The 14,739-nt window shown below is 44.6% G+C and overlaps 1 protein-coding gene across 1 annotated transcript in view; it reads left to right on the plus strand.

Moving 5' to 3' along the window:
* The first annotated feature begins 8,429 nt into the window (after positions 1 to 8,429).
* SERTAD2 (SERTA domain containing 2) overlaps positions 8,430 to 14,739 on the plus strand; it is an 86,168-nt gene continuing 79,858 nt past the window's right edge. Inside the window, exon 1 of the mRNA XM_075035558.1 lies at positions 8,430 to 8,857. The gene's annotated coding sequence lies outside the window, so the exon portion shown is untranslated. The remainder of the gene's footprint in view (positions 8,858 to 14,739) is intronic.

Genomic DNA, 14,739 nt, shown 5'->3' on the forward strand with positions numbered 1-14,739 from the left:
CGTGTGTGTCTTCCCATACCTAGGCTGAGTCCTGACCCTTATTTTGGCCCATGACATCTTCTGATGCTCTCCTGACCGCTGGACCAGGCTACAGCTCCCATGCTCTTTCTCTCAAGGGCAGACCCACCAGTCCAGCACCCTCATCATCCACGCATCCATCCAGCCCCTACCCTGCTCCCGTGCCGGTGGGTGAGTCGGTGAGGACCAAGCTGAGCTGTGGATCGATATAGCATCCGTGCGTCAATCCTGGGTACTCCTTCAGTGTGGATAATCACAGCAATAAGTTTTGAATTGCTGTTGCAGGAGCACAGCCTGCCCCAGCTCAGGGCAAAGGCAGCATTTGGAAATGTGAGTAAAAAATTCAGTACACCTGGATATGGGCAGTGAGTTAAAAACAATGAGTAGTGTCCACAGCAAAGATGTTGATGGAGAAGTAAAGCCATTTATAATCACTTCAGTGAAGTGAAAAATAGAGGTCACTGGAGGTGCATATCCATTCTTTTTTTAACAAAACAATACTGATTTTCACAATATTTATTGTCAGAAGCATTTCTAATAGAAACACTCCTGCCTGCATGCAGGCCCTCAGGTTTACAACAGAGGTAAGAGAGGACAACTGTGGGAATTAAATCTGTAGCAAGACGTTTTCCTTCTGCTTTCTCATTGAATTAACCATTGCCCTACCTGAGAGACTCCATTACTTGCAGCTCCATCAGCACCACAGAGATAAAGCAATCAAGGCGTGGGGGTGTATTCTCAGGAGAGATGAGTCTTATCCTTAAGTAAATCACTTTACCTCTCTGTTTTTGTATGGCACCCTGCTCCACACTTATCTGTTTGGACTTGCAGGCTCCGGGATTGTCTCCCGCTGCTGGGGAGGGATGTACAGCACCAATCCCAGCCACATCCCCTGAGGGGGGTTGAGGCTTGCAGCAATGCCAGCAAACAAATAATTGGGCCTGCGTCTTTCTCCTTGGAGAGGAACCACATACCCAACTGCAAACAGCTAGTCTCAAAGCTAATGTATTATGCTTTTTTTAATTATTATTTTTATTTTTAGAAAATAGCTTACTGAAAAAGGATACAGATAATTCAAGAGGTATATCTGAACTTGGGGATGGTGCCTAACATTTGGACTCAAAACAAGAGCATGTCACCTACTCTTGACAAGCTCATCCCTTCACAACTTTCTGGTCACATTTTTAAACCTCGATGTGCACGAGGCTCTTGCTAAAGACATCTTACTGGGAGCTGTGTCATGACCTGGTCTTACGGGCTATGCGGGACTGGGTCTGAAAATTGGGTAAGAGAAAGAAAATTCTTATTACCACTATGCAGCTCCTTTAGAGGTCTCACAAAATTGTGTTTGCTATCCCTGCTAAGGTGAGCAGGCTGCCACCAGTTAAAAACAAGTTGATGGAAAGGGCATGGGAAATGTCCTGGCACAGGGAAAGCACCCCTTCTCATCTGACAATGCTGGGTGGTGCACGATGTGATACTGAAAAGCCACGTAACCCATCATCCTCCTTCCTCACACCATTCCTCTGTGGAGCTGAAAGCCTACAGACCCTTTTTCAGAGGCAGATCAGCACGTATGGATTCCCCTTGGATTGCCTCCTGCACGTATGGATTCCCCTCGGCATGCCGAACGCTGTGCCACAACTGACAGCCAGGACACTTGGGTTTTGCATCCTTCTCAACTTGGAGATGCTCCGGCCCTGCATTAAGAACTGCATGGTCACCCTGGAAATGTGGGGCAAGCCAGTAAAATGTCAGGATGCCTCTGGAAGGCTGTTTTAAAAGTGGATCAGAACCGACAGCCTACAGAGGAAAATTTTGTTTTATTCTCCAGTTCTCAGTTCTTCAGTTTTCGAGAGGCACATTCATAAACCATAAAAGCAAATCATCCCTCCACTGACACAGATCCAGCCTTGACCTTTCTGCAGCATAATTAAAATGTAAAAGAGCTTTCCTGGATTGTCACATGTCTAAAAGTGTTCCTTTCATTTATCCCCCACTTTCTGCCAGCACCAATGTGTAAGGAACCAATGGAGAACTGGTAGTTCTCCCATGATAAAATCCTGATTTTGAGGGACTTGCAACTCCAGCTGGACAAACACCTCACAGAATATAATTCACTCTTGAACTCAGCATGCTTGTCCACTTGCAGCTTACAGTTTTCTTGTTTGAAATTTTCTCATCAGTTATTTCCTACCACTAAATCCTGTTCTCATGGACCACACAAAAGCATCCCTGCTACAAGTACTTGACACTTGGCATTTGACAGAGGAAGTGTGCTTGGTTCACTGCTATTATTTATTGTATTTTTGTCGGTGTTCCAGTTCTGCCACTCCATTCCTAAGCAGGAAAAACCATATGGCCCTTCTGAATGGGCTGCCGTCAGGTGATAACTGGCAATACCAAGGTGTTGCAGGTAATCTTAATGCTTCTAGCACACTTGGCTGTGGAAGTCTGCAAACAAATACCCAGTAGGCATTTAAGAGGCCCGTGTAAAAGTTCTAGTTTATGCAGCAAATGTAGGGACAAAAAATAAAAGAACATATTTAAACTGTGGTTTGGACTTTGGACTTAAGAGTGAAGTGGTCAGTATTGTATTTTAATATAATAAATGTCATGTGGTTTCTGGTAATGGAATAATACAAGCAACTCAGCGCATTATACATTCATGTATTAGATCAGAAGTTTGTAAACCAGGCAATAAGGTGTTTGAGCAGACGTACTTACAAGATATCAGTGAAGTAATTTCAGTTTTAAAATTACATGAAAAGTTGGTGTTTGACAGTGCTGTGTGGGGACACAGTGACACCGGACAGCTGAAAGCGTTAACCAACAGAAGCAGCACAGTGTAAGGTGTAGGAGCAGCTTACAAACTTGTGTGTAAATGGCATGCTTTAGGGATAAAAACCATTACAGAATTTTTTTTCCTTTAGGTAAAGGAGGGTCTGTTTTCTTGCAATAAGAGCTCTGGATCTTCTCTCAGTCATTTGCAAAGCAAAAGGATTTGGAACGTGATGCTAAACTGCTGGAGCCCGCACATTAGGCTGCTTATGTGATGGTAGTAATGACATTAAACTTCAATCTCAGTCTTTTAAACTGCACAATTATACTGTATGTCCCATAATAAACCCAATAATTTTCATAAAACTATTTAGAAAGATGAACCTCATTTAAGAAAAGCAAGTATATTACATTGGCATACCTTTGCTCTCAGTTCTACCTAACAATCACCAACAGAGAAAGAATAAAAAGTATCTTTTTGTTTGTTGTATCTGTATCTCAGCACACAGTATTGTTATTTCTTTACTAAATTCAGATGGTCTCCAAGAATCTGTAAGCTCATTGCAGCTGGGCAGTGTTTATAGACATATGGCAGAGGATGGTTTTCAAAGGAATTTCAAAGGAATCGCAGAGAGCGGTTTTATATTCCAGGGCCCCAAGTTTGCTTTGTGATAGCGGTTTACTTTCACTGTTGCTCAAGAAAGGAGCCCTCTGTTCAGAGGGAAATGCAGGTGTGAAGTGAACAAACAAAATGTTACATTTTCCATCCCTGGCATAGCAGTGGAGTAGGAAGCAGCCCGGCAGAAAAAGAGATGAGACTGGATAAATAGGAAAGATACATGACCTGAACAAATCAGACATATAATACCGGTTTGCATTCCCTGAGTCGATGAACATAAATTAACACCCGGTAAGATGACTGTGTTTTTGAGGTAAAATTTTGCTTTCCATGAATACCCTCTAAAATGGGCTTAAAATTCTTTCCATAAACATTTTTAGCTGCTAATCTAATTGACAGGAATGTTTTCAAAAAGCAAACACAGCTGAAGGAAATTCATTGCTTTTATTCACATATAAGTGAGTATTTGCAGGTTTTTAAAGGTATTCCCTGGGGCCAATAACTAACTAAACAACCTTATTTTGTAAACAACTATGGTGCAGTAAAAGAGCCAGGCTCTGAGGCCTTTGCGTGAAACTATCTGCCAAATCATCTCGATTATGCTCAAAAGAAAGAGTATTTTTAGCAAGTGTTCCCTTGAACATGACACACACCTTCTGACACTCCCTGGAAGATGTAGCTGAAAGTGAAGTTTATGTCACCAGAGCACCTGCATGGGGATCAAAGATTTCTGACTGCTTGAGATGCTCATGGATGCAAGTGGGGCGGGATCGGGCCCCTCTTGCCAAAGCCTGATTTGATTTGGCCTTTGAAACCTCAAATTCATGGGCTTCAGGGGAATCGCTCCCCATTTACAAGAGTGGGAGAACTGCATCAAGCTCCTGGGACCTAGCCCGGCTACAGGCACGCTACACACCTTGAACAGACTTGGTTGCCTGAGCTCCTTTTACTTCGAGTTTTGTGGTTTGTTTCTTTCTCTCTAATGACTTCTGTAGCAGCAGCTGTGGAAACCTTCAGGTAAAGCCAGAGCCAAACCCAAGACGTGCGACCTCACTCCAGAGTTTTGCACCACACACAAATTATGGAGGGCGAGCTACTGAATTTCCAAGCCAGGGATGACAACTATCCCTGCTGAGCTGATGCTGATCCTTGTCTAAGCAGCACTAGTTTTATTGTAAGCAGTTTTGAAGCAGTTTGGTAGAAACGCTGTAATTTCTAAACCCAGTCTAACTGAAGAGTAGCTTGGCTCAGTTCAGTTGAAGCAAACACGCTTCTAAACAACTGACCCTAAACAACCAAACTTGCAAAAACCAAAACAAACCACCTCAAATAGAAATCACCTTCGGCAGCAGGCCATGTTTTCAAACTTTTCTCTGTAACTGTGAAATTGAGATTTTAAAAGTAAAAGCCGAGATCTTCATATAATCACTTCCTCACCAGCACTGGCCCTGAAGAAAAACTGATGTATATTGGGAAAGCTGCAGCACCACAATGGTATGAAATATTACCCTAGTTGCTGTCTCTGGGAGCACGCGCGCACGAAGTCCCCGTAGTAGGTTGTAGCAGCAGAGCAAGATGATTGCATATAGACTTTCACCCTCCAGAAGCAATTGTGCCCAAATTCATGAGCTCAGTTTCTGTCTCAATTGTTAGAATATTGCTGTTAAAGAAGATACAACTACAAAAAGACAATCTACCCTGAAATTCCCACCCCTTCCAGTTCTTTGAAGAGGGTGTGTACGTATATATATTTATCTCTCTATTATTGAACAGTAAATACTCTGTGCTTCATTTTATTTGCCAAATTGCACAGAATCTGATGCAAAGCCCTCTTTTGTGCAGCATTCAGAAGTCGCTAAGCATGAATCAGGGCGTGAGCATTGATTGCTGAAGGTTGCAGAACCTTGCAAGTATTTTAACCTCTTACTATGGCAGGGGAAAAAAAAAAAGACAGATCTTAAATTCTCTGCTTTTGCTATCAATTCAAATATGGGGATCACTTATAAAAATCCTTTGTTATTTCCAATGATTAGCTGAAGCGAATCCCTTACGCCAAGGTAACTGTCTTGGGTTTCAATGGAAACAGGTCTGTGCCAAACAAAATGCACGTTCGTATTCATAAATTTTAATGCAAAGAGTCAATCACTCAGAAGAAGAGCAAAAGGCAGTAAGCATAAAACAAAACGTAATAAAAGAACAATAGGGTAGATTCAGTTTGTTCTAATCCAACAGCAGTTAAAGCAAGAGCATTTACAATAGCAGAGCTCAGCAGATTCCAACAGGAAAGGAAATATTAGCCAACAAATCCTCAAAGTTTTATGAACGCACCAGGTGGAGTGAGGAAACATTCAGATGATTTCAAAGCAGACTGAAGAAACAGGGAAGATGAGGTAGTTATTAAACAACTTTATTTTCCCAATATTATCTTAGAATTGAAAGATTCATGGCTTTAGGCAGCTGACGAGCAGAGCAGTGCAACCACCCACGGAATTCTGCATGTAAGAAACTCCCTGGACCCTCAGCAGGATGAAGAAGGTGTTGGGAGAAAAACCCCAGAGGCATTAAGCCAGGTATGCTTCATAGTGTTGGGGGTTAAAATTGTAACATAAGATATTATAGCTAATTTCTTAAACTTCACTGCGTGCCAGTGCTAGATGCTCAGGAAGGTATAAGACCCCACTTCTGCTCTTTCTTTGATGAAAGAAAAATCCCACTCAAACCCTACTAAATCTGTATGCCACTATGTTTTTTTTTCCTTTTTCCCTGATATGATGGCCTTACTGGTCTTATTTTTCTTCCCCTTTCATATTAGCACAATCTAAGTACTGTTGATCCTGGATTTCTTGCAAGACACTATGGACTATAGGACAGCTGGTGGGATGATGCCTTAGATACTAAGAGACAACTCTGAAGGCCATTTTTTGGGTGCGTGATTTAACATTACTGCTTCAAATGAGGAACTGTGAAATCTTCACTACAGCTCCCCAGATCTCGATAAAAGCAGGCAGGAAAAAAATGTAATTAGTCCCACTATTTCTAAAGTGAAGAACAAGAACAAATTATTGCAGGTTATAGTTTTTCAGCTTTTCAATTACTGTGGATGCCAAAGTAAGAAAAAATTCTGTATTTATAGCATGCTGTCCAGGGAACAAGTTTTTAAAGCAAACAAAACTGTGTATTTTTGCAGCCTGGGAAAACGCCAATGTAGTCTCTTTTTCTGATAGCATTATCTCATTGTCTTACAGAAGTCTATCAGCTATTTTATGCTTTTACTGCAAAAACCAGGTCTTAGTTTAAGAGTTTGTACGTAGAGATGAAGAGGTAAAACACAATTTGAGTATCTAGTTTCCTTCACTGGGATTAAATTTTTGGTAAGGCTCCAGTATTTGTTGGAAACTCCTACTGGGCATTACTTCCTCACCGTACCCAAAAATAAATTCCTCCAATATTAATCCTTTGTGAAAACAGCGTTGCTTTTTTACACCACTGATACTGCTCCTATCTGTCAATTCCTCCTAGCAGCACAAGAAGAATTGTGCTTTGCAACGCAGCTGTCAATGCTTTTATTTTTTCAATCATCTGGTCAAATTTTGACATCATGCCGGAACCTGAGATGTGCTTTGTTCTCTAAAAATCTGCCAGAATAAAAAAAAAAAAAAAAAAAAAAAAAAAAGGAGGAAAAGGTGGGGGAGGGAGGTGGAAATATTCAGACCTTGAGCCGTGACACCTGTCAAACACAAGCAAACCCTAACTTCCCAGTTCCAAACCCCGGGGTCCTTTGGGGCTGAGGGAAGCCGAGGCTTTCACAGCCGAGCTGGCTGCAGTCAGCCCCCCCCGGCTTTTTACCTCCCACCCGGCGCCCGGCCAGCCCTTCCCCGCCCGGTGCCAGCGGGGCTGCCCCGGCTTCCCCTGGAGCAGGCCCCAGCTCCGGTCTTCTTCCTCCCGCGGGAAACGACCTTGGCTGCGCCGCGCTGCTCTCCTCTCCGCCCCGGACATCTCCCGGCCGCCGGCCCCGCTCTGCAGGCTGCCCCGGGGCGAGCCCTTCCCCTCCCCGGGGTCTCAGAGGCGCCGGGCCCACTCCCTCCGCCCCGCCTCGCTCGCTGAGGTAACCCCGGCCTCGGCCAGCTCGGTGCCCCCGCGCTGAGGTAACCCCAACCTCGGCCAGCTCGGTGCCCCCCTCTCGCTGAGGTAACCGCCGCCTCGGCCAGCTCGGTGCCCCCGCGCTGAGGTAACCCCAACCTCCGCCAGCTCGGTGCCCCCCTCTCGCTGAGGTAACCCCCGCCTCGGCCAGCTCGGTGCCCCCCTCTCGCTGAGGTAACCCCCGCCTCGGCCAGCTCGGTGCCCCCCTCTCGCTGAGGTAACCCTCGCCTCGGCCAGCTCGGTGCCCGCCCCCGCCGCTCGCTGGGGTAACCTCCGCCCACGCCCTCACACAGATGCCGGCTGGGCGCCCCCGCCCGCCGCCCTCGGGGCCGCCTGCATGCCCGCGCCCCTCCCCCGGGTCGCGCCGGGCCGGGCCACCCGCCCGCCAGCTCCAGTCACGCTCCCTCCCCCGCCCTCCGCGCGACCATCTCCCGGGGAAGAGGCGGGAGAAGGCACTTCTCCCCCCTCCCTTCCCTTCCCCCGCACCCTTTTGATTGGGCCGTGCCGTGCCGACCATCAACCCAATCCTCAATACTGGTTGGCCGCGGCGGCAGGCCAGGGCGCAGCTCCCACCCCGCGGGCGTCCCTCCAGCCCTCCCCAACACTTCGCGGCAGTGTCCTCAGAAGACTCATTGGGCCGAAGGGGCTGCTCCAGCGCTGGCGGCGGATCCGCGCGCCCATTGGCCGGCTGCCGCGCCAATCCGGCGGGCCGCGGCGCCCCGTAGGCTGGCGGGGCGCCCGGGGGCGGGGCGGAGCGGCCTCCCCCCCCCCCCCCGGTCCCGCCCTGTGACTAACTCCCGTGTGTGAGTCACGGCGCGGCCCGTCAGCGCCGTTAAATGCCGTGTGCGGGCGGGCGGCGCTGCCTGGGCTGCCCCGGCCCCCTGCGCGCGGGCGGCCGCCTCCCCCGCCTCCTCCCCCGGTACATGGCTGGCGGGCCGTACTTGTCACGGTGTCACATCCTCCCCGCCGGCTGCGGCCCCAACTTCCCCCCCAGCTCGGCTGCCGCCGCCGCCCGGGGCCACCGCAGCGGCATGGGATAGAGCACAGCCGCCTCAGCGCCTGGCCGTCGCCTCCGTCGCGCAGCCCGGCGCCTCGTCGCACGCTCATTTTAAATTAATTCCCCTCTCCGGTTTAAATTCCTCTCCCGTGTGTGTCGTTCCCCCCCTACTGCTTCTTCACACCCTCCCCGGCGTCCCCTCTTTCCATTGACCCCCCCTCCCCTTTTGGCCGCCCCCCGCTCCCCTCAGCGCCTCCCTCAACGTTCCTCAACGGCCCTCGCCGCGGAGCCCCCCGGAGCGGGTGAGTGCCGGGCACAGCCTTCCCGGGCTCGCTCCTTTCTGCCTGCCGGGGCTGGGGGGTGTGTGGTGTGGGTGCGAAGCGGGAGAGGGGGGGAGGGTAGAGGGTAGGCGGCGGGCCGGGGCAGCCCCCGGTTGTCCGGGGAGGCGGCGGGGCGGGCGGGGGCAGCGCGGCGGCGGCGGTCCCTCCGCTGGCTGCCAACTGTTTGAAAGTTGGGGGCATTCGCCTCACAGCGCAGCCTGGCACCGGCCGGGGAGATACTTTCCCCCTCGGACTGGAAAGGGGGTGGGAATAAAAAAAATATAAAAATTCGGCGTCGTTGCCAGCTACAAATGCGTGTCATGCTGCCGATGACACGTTTGGTTGTAATCATCCCCCCCCCCCCATCCCCGGTTGAGACCGCGGCTGAGGCTGTGGTGAATGTTGACGTGAGGGGTAGGGGGTTCCCGAAATCCACTCGGGTCGATTGGCGGGCCAGACTCCTCCGGACCGGGCTCCAGCCACCGTCCTTCTTGGGAAAACCCACCTATTTTTTATTTCCAGGTGCACCATCCTCCTCCCCACCCTGTCATGCCTGGATGTTTTGATATTATCAGGGCTTGACTTGGCGTGGCAGGAAAATGCATGTATTGTAGGGTGAAGCCGTGGTCCATAGTGGGGAGTTTTGGTGGCTTGGATTGATGTTGGGAGCGCTTAGTGTAAAATGGTTATGTCTCTCTTTCATTGCTATTGATTTTTATTTTTTTTCCTCCTTAATGTATTTTTAGAAATGTGAATGTGGTGTACATTCTCATGTGCCATACGTTCAGAGTAGCTAAAATAAAACAGATACATGGAAAACCCCAGCAAGTACCGCAGTGTTTCCATACGCAGGGTGTCTGAAGCCTTAGTACTTTGCTGGGTTTAGTTATTAATATTAATTGCTCGATCTTTGTAATTCATATCATATGGAAACTAATTGCTGAATTGAAGGTTTAGCAAACCTCACAGCGCTCCAAAATAATCTTTCTCAGACATCTGAAAAATAAATCTACTAAACTTTTGTTAAGAGGAAAGGCCAGCATCATTCTGAGAATCTTCCACATGAAGTTTCTTTTTTTAAGCCAAGCACTCTTGTAAATGAGAAGTAGTAAAGTATGGCTCTAGTCAGTGACTACTTAAGTGTAGCCTTAAGTATGCTTAAGATCAGTAAATTTCTAGAGGAAATGAAGTCTTTAACACATCTTGTCTTGTTTTTATCTATAAGGAGAAGGAAACAAACAAAAAAAATCAGCCCTGAGATTTATCCCAAATAGCAAATTAGTCCTTATCCGAAGGAGTAACTTGCCCAATGTAACCCCAAAGCTTCCTAAATGTCTGTTACTTTGCCTTTATGGGGGGGTCCTTGAGCTGTGGTCTCTTAAATCAATATGAAGTGGGCCTGCTTCTCCTCTGGTACTAGTTTAGCACCAGTGTAACTTCATTAACTTTAACGGTAGTGGATTTGCATTAATGTGAAAAGTAATCAAGAAACCCATGTTTTCAGAAAGGCCCTTATAGTAGTGACGTGACAAGCTGTGATTCCTTCTCCCATCAGACCCAATTATGCCACCCTTACTCACGCTGAGAGGTACTTTACTGTGCAAGTTCTCCCTGCAATGCTTGTATGACTACTTGTGTACTACAGTACCAATTTGGGTGAGGTAGAGTGGCACTTATTTTCTTGATAATTGTTTTTTCCCCTTCCCTTGAAATAAGAATATGTTGGATAACTATTTTTCTTGGGTCGTGAAGAGAACTTCTGAGGATTAAATGTAAAGCTGCTCTGTTAAGTGACTGTATCAAAAAGACCCTGTTTAGGACTTCTGTGCTACCAGTGAAACAGGCAGGTAAGTTTTCTGTGTGTTTAGCTTTCCCTTGTTGCTATGGAAAGTAGGAAAAAGATTGTTGAAAAATTCATTCTCCTGTCCTGAAATTCCTTTATGCCTGAGGGAGTCCATACCTACACGCGGTGTTCAAGTTGGAGGGTTTTTGTCTTCCTCTTCTTCTCCAGAACCCCTCCAAACGTTCACATCGCATTGTTTAAATGTTTGCTGTTGAAATCACTGGCAGCAGGATCAGGCCCTCAGTTGTTTTTCTTTAAAGCAGTTGATAATGGCTTAGATGTGATGTTGTAGAAAGATAATATTATCTTGTGTGTCCACAGCTCAGATCCACTGTCTTATTACAATCTCAGAAGAAAGCTTCAAACTAAGCAGCCTGTAAAGAAAATATGTCTAACAAAGCAGAATTGTCTTCTGCTTTTATGTTCTTATTTATAAATCTCTTGAAAGTTTGCTTGATACTCTTTCAGAACAAGACACAATTCTTTCATGTTTGTTTCATGTTTTCACTTCCTCATATGACTGTGTTCATTGCTAAGCTTTTGTGTCACTGATTGAAATGTTATTGTAATTAGCATTAATTATGCAAACTAGATTTTTTTAGAGGCTCTCCAACTCTGTGTTGATACTGTCAACTTGTTTGTTTGTTGAGCAAAAATCTACACATTTCACCGTTCTCAGAGGAAATAATTAACTGGTTCCAAATTAATATATTAATGGGAAACCATAGCAAAATTAAGCTATTTTAGCTCAAATGGCACACTGAATCTTGATGGAGATAGTGAATACAGTATGGTTAGATCTGAAATATCAAGGCAGGGTAAACGGGGGGAGCAAGAAAGAGGAGTAGGTGCAGCCATTTGGGGAAGGTGTTTACACTGCAGAATTCCATCACATTCTTTCCAGATAGACAGTACTAGATTAATTGGGCCAAATTCTGCAGCCCTTAATTGAGCAAAACTCTCACTGAAGTATACCCAAGCTGTCTGCTTGGTTGTAGACTGCTGAATTTGCTCGAGAAATGGAGAAAAGTGGCAGAGTTTACTTCATTAATTATTTAGGACATTTTGGATTTTAGATTTGGAGAAGATATCTTCCTTCAGTTTGGTTTAGAAGGTGTTCCAGGTTTGTTTTTGTTTTTTTTTTAAGAAAAACTTATTAAAAATATCTTTGAAATATACATTCACTTATAAAATATTCCCTATAGAAATGGTAACATTTTACAATTTTTTTTATAATGTTAATTATAATGACATTCACAAAAGTCTCTATGTATGATTCTGAATCACCCCCTTGAAACACTTAGGAGCTGAGAAGGACTTTAGAATCTCTCCCTAGAAATCGTATTTGTTGCAATATTTATAAGTTGTATTGTTGTGTACTCTCAGGAAGAAAAAAAAAAGGGGTGGGGAGAAGAGTTTAAATGAGAATTTGTTGTCACGATATCAAATCTGAAAATATATGCAGACTGGCAGATTATTCCCTGTCTTAAAAATTAAGTCTCTCTAATTTCCCATTTAAATAAGCAAAATTTGGTTTGCAGTTTGCTTTGGGTAATGAAAGAGAGGTTTTTTGTTTCTACATCCAGTGCAGTGGTCCTCTAGAAAGTTAGAAACAGCGCCCTGGGGCTCAGCAAAGTGGAGGGTGTATAATTATATGGGAAGGCTCCACAGCATCAGTGAATTAGCATTAGCAGCTGAGTGAGTTTGTTAAGCTGAAGAGATGGTATTATGGAAATCAATAAAATGCTGATTTCTTTTTCTTATTGCAGATTCCATGTTAAAAGGAAAAGATGCTATTTGTTTGTCTGCCTTTCATGTAGGCTTGCTAAACCATTAGTTGATTTGGAAAGGAAGGTTTTTCAGTTCAGACAATAAGTAGTCAGATTTTTTTTTAACTCTTTTAAATCTTTATTTATTAGATTGTCTCCCAGAAATTACACTAACATCCTGGCCTGCAAGTGGCTTCAAGTGTGTCTGTCTGTCAGCAGAGGCAAGAGTGAAGGTTGCTTATTTTTCTTATGACATGCTGGTGTGGCATTTTTTTGTTGTAGCCCAAATGCTCTATGTTCCTGACGTTCCTGTTTCTGCTTTAAATTAAATTGTCTCAAGTGTTTGGAGGGTTCTGATGGGACGTACTGAAATCCACGGTAAAAATAAAAGAGAAATAGTGACCTTAACTGTTTTCAGAGATGTGAGTCAAGAGGGCTGATATTAATCACTGTAAGATCCATAATATGCATTGGCCTTTATTTCTTTGTCTCAAAGCTTCTCCGGCTTTTATTCCAGAAAGACAAGTAACCAGATCATTCATCACATTAAGCACTTACAGAGAAATGACAGATCGACAGCCTTATGTTGAGCACTGTGTAACATGTATGATGCATTAAGTTCTGATGATCTATATAAAACATTTTAATTGGGAGGAACAGTAAATGGGAACGGCTGTCTTCTAATCCAAGGACTTTGGTTTTTTCCTTCTTCCTGATTGAAATGAAACTTAAGTTCATAATCAGTTATTTTATTTTAAAATATCTGTATACTATGACCCTTAATAAAATACTCTGAAACATTTTATTCAAGCTAAGATACACTGAGCACTTTGTGGGAACCTGAGAAACCTGTCTACCTTAGTAGTGGATAGCATGACTGACAGTAATTTGCTGGACTTTATGGAACTAGGATGGTCCAACTCAGCAGCTTCTTCAGGGACGCTGCAGTGAGCATGTTTTGTGACATGTGAGCAGCGTACGTATAGAGTTCAGATATCGTGAGGCATATGGAGCATGTTCTTGTATGAATAGAAACAGTTCAAAATGCTGGATTTATGATGCAGGCAACAGTAAAGGTCAGCAACTTGGAAAATTAATAATATGGTTTGTGTTGACATTTCAGAGGGAATTCTGGTGGGGGTGTTGTTCCAGTAAATGTAAACTTGCTGGTCCGGCCACACAGATAAAATAGGCAGCCTGTCTCTTATCTCTTTGGTAACGCAAACCTTTTTACTGAGAAACTGGCAAAATTATGTTTATATTCTCCCTATGCTTTATTGTTTCTGCTAATTTCTAATTAGACCCAGTGAGGGCCAGCGTAGTGCTTTTAGTGCTCAACTACAGCTTAGAAATGACACTCTGCTTTCTAATGATTATGAGCAGGTGAAATCACAGAAAGGACAGGGGAGTTGGAGTAACATAGTATGCCAGTAAATTCCTGATTCTCTAAAATATTTGCCTGTAGTTGTAGTGATCCACAGTACCTCATGTCTCTGGCATTGCCATGGGTGTCCAGTTAAGGACAGTTTAAGAACACAGAAATGGAAAAAAAAACAGGGATGAAGACATCTCAGCTGAACCCGAACAAAACCTTTTTAGCTCTTACTAACAGGAGGAAACAGGGAGGAAGGTCCCAAGAAGTAATGAGGATAAAGTCTTTCATAACTGCAAAATTACAGTAGTGATGGTGACTCTCAAAAAGTAGCTTCTAGATAGAGAAGGAATTGTAGTCACTTTGCTGTCTTTTCATAAGCTGTGGTTAAAGCATTAGTTCTGAGAGCAAGTGTGTCAAGAGCTTGGGTTCTTCCTCTTTAAAATTTAAAAGTCTGTATTCATATATTTGCTGTGGGGCAAAATAAAATACTGCTTATTTGATTATCCAGATTCAACATTCTCATTAAAAAAAAATACACACCCTGTTTTTTGTTGAAATGAAGTCAGATATTCCTGTGGATGCCTTGTCACTTTTGGTTATCTATTTTCAGTTTCCTTTCTTCTAAGTATCTTTTCATTGTCTGCTTTCCTTCTTTCCATCCTACTGAATTCCTTTTCTGTCATTGTTTTCGATTCCTTCCACTTCTTTCCAGCCAACTTTTTTTTTCCATTTGTTGTTGTTCTTTTTAGTCTTAATCAACTACCAGTGTTGCTGCTTGCTTCTAGAATCACATTAACAGCTCCGAATAACACTGTTCTACACAGGGTACAAATAAATAGCAACCGATCCTTCCTTAAAAAGCTTACAGTGGGAATGT

Source organism: Buteo buteo, chromosome 9, assembly GCF_964188355.1.
Source record: "Buteo buteo chromosome 9, bButBut1.hap1.1, whole genome shotgun sequence".
NCBI lineage: Eukaryota > Metazoa > Chordata > Aves > Accipitriformes > Accipitridae > Buteo > Buteo buteo.